Source organism: Mus musculus, chromosome 7, assembly GCF_000001635.26.
Source record: "Mus musculus strain C57BL/6J chromosome 7, GRCm38.p6 C57BL/6J".
Classification (NCBI taxonomy): domain Eukaryota; kingdom Metazoa; phylum Chordata; class Mammalia; order Rodentia; family Muridae; genus Mus; species Mus musculus.
Window position 1 is genome coordinate 93161146 of NC_000073.6, and position 2755 is coordinate 93163900.

Genomic DNA, 2755 nt, shown 5'->3' on the forward strand with positions numbered 1-2755 from the left:
TGACAGCAGATGCTGGCGAGGATTTGGAGAAAGAGGAACACTCCTCCATTGTTGGTGGGATTGCAGGCTTGTACAACCACTCTGGAAATCAGTCTGGCGGTTCCTCAGAAAATTGGACATAGTACTACCGGAGGATCCAGCAATACCTCTCCTGGGCATATATCCAGAAGATGCCCCAACTGGTAAGAAGGACACATGCTCCACTATGTTCATAGCAGCCTTATTTATAATAGCCAGAAGCTGGAAAGAACCCAGATGCCCCTCAACAGAGGAATGGATACAGAAAATGTGGTACATCTACACAATGGAGTACTACTCAGCTATTAAAAAGAATGAATTTATGAAATTCCTAGCCAAATGGATGGACCTGGAGGGCATCATCCTGAGTGAGGTAACACATTCACAAAGGAACTCACACAATATGTACTCACTGATAAGTGGATATTAGCCCAAAACCTAGGATACCCAAGATATAAGATACAATTTCCTAAACACATGAAACTCAAGAAAAATGAAGACTGAAGTGTGGACACCATGCCCCTCCTTAGAAGTGGGAACAAAACACCCTTGGAAGGAGTTACAGAGACAAAGTTTGGAGCTGAGATGAAAGGATGGACCATGTAGAGACTGCCATATCCAGGGATCCACCCCATAATCAGCATCCAAACGCTGACACCATTGCATACACTAGCAAGATTTTATCGAAATGACCCAGATGTAGCTGTCTCTTGTGAGACTATGCCGGGGCCTTACAAACACAGAAGTGGATGCTCACAGTCAGCTAATGGATGGATCACAGAGCTCCCAATGGAGGAGCTAGAGAAAGTAGCCAAGGAGCTAAAGGGATCTGCAACCCTATAGGTGGAACAACATTATGAACTAACCAGTACCCCGGAGCTCTTGACTCTAGCTGCATATGTATCAAAAGATGGCCTAGTCGGCCATCACTGGAAAGAGAGGCCCATTGGACACACAAACTTTATATGCCCCAGTACAGGGGAATGCCAGGGCCAAAAAGGGGGAGTGGGCGGTTAGGGGAGTGGGGGTGGGTGGGTATGGGGGACTTTTGGTATAGCATTGGAAATGTAAATGAGCTAAATACCTAATAAAAAATGGAAAAAAAAAGAAAAGGAACAAACTGTGTGTATGTCTTTTATCCACAGATTCAAGGGAAGCTGGGAGGGGGCTAGAGCTATGGGTGGTAGCATAAAACTACATGCAATAATCACGTTTTCTTAATACTGATATGTAAATTAGACATTTCCATCACATAATTTCTGGGTCATGGATGCTAGCTATGAAATCTATTTATATCAGTCTGTCTGTCTGCCTGCCAGCCTGCCTGTTACTTGGTGCATGCCTAATAATGTTGTAGAAGATGAACCAATTCAATTTAATACCATTTTTACCTCTCAGAGTTCATACCTTGTTTGGGTAGGGAAAAATAGACCAAAAAATCATAACAAAATAGTAAAGAGGAAAGCAGGAAAGCATTTCCACTCGTGAACCTCTAGTCATTTTTTTTGTGTGTGTTTGTCTTTTGTTTTATTCCAGAGCCTTGTTTTTCCTTACATAATTACACAATGATAGGTTGTTGAAGCCCTGTATTCTCACATGACTGTAGGAACCCAGTCTTTTTTTTTTGACATTTAAAAACAAATTTGAGATTATAATATAATCACAAAACTTCTCCTTTTCCTTCTTCCCTATGAACTCTCTTATATCCCATTCTAAATCTCTTTCAAATTTATAGTTTTGTTTTCATTGCTATTTATGCATATATGTATATCATATATATTACTAAATATAGCCTGTAAAATCACATAATGTTACTTGTATTCATGTTGTTAGGTCTAACAATTTCTTTTTCTTTTCTTTTTTTATTTGTTTATTCTTCTCTCATACACTACATCCAGACCTCCATTTCCACTCCCTCCACTCTTCCCAGTCCACTCACTCCCTCACCTCCCTTTTATACAGCTCCATTGCTTCTGAATTTCCTTCTAGAAAAGAGCAGACCTCCTAGGAATATCAACTGAATAAGGCATAACAAGTTCCAATAAGACTAGGCACAAACTCCCAGATCAAGGCTGGATGAAGCAACTGAGAAGGAGAAAAAGGGTCCTGAGATCAGGGAAGAGTCCCTGCTCCTACTTTTAGGAGTCCTACAAAACCCTCAACTAAATAACTATAATACATGTGCAGAGGACCTAACGTAATGTAGACACATGCAAGTTCTATAGTTACTGCTTCAATCTCTGTAAGCCTAGCTTAGTCGAGTCTATGGACTGTGTTCTTTTAGTGTTTTTGATGCCTCTGGCTTCTACAATATTTCTTCCTCATCTTTTGCATGGTTCTCTGAGCTCCACCTAATGTTTGGCTGTGGGTCTTTGCATCTGCTCTCATCAGCTGCTGGAGGAAGCCTTTCTGATGACAATTGTGCTAGGCAATTGCACTGGCTGGTTTTATGTGTCAACTTGACACAGGCTGGGGTTATCACAGAGAAAGGAACTTTAGTTGTGGAAGTGCCTCCATGAGATCCATCTGTGGGGTATTTTCTCAATTAGTGATCAAGGGGGAAAGGCCCCTTGTGGGTGGGACTATCTCTGGGCTGGTAGTCTCTATAAGAGAGCAGGCTGAGCAAGCCAGAGCAAGCAAGCCAGTAAGGAACATCCTTTTGTGGTTTCTGCATCAGCTCTTGCTTTCTGACCTGCTTGAGTTCCAGTCCTGACTTCCTTTGGTGATGAACAGCAGT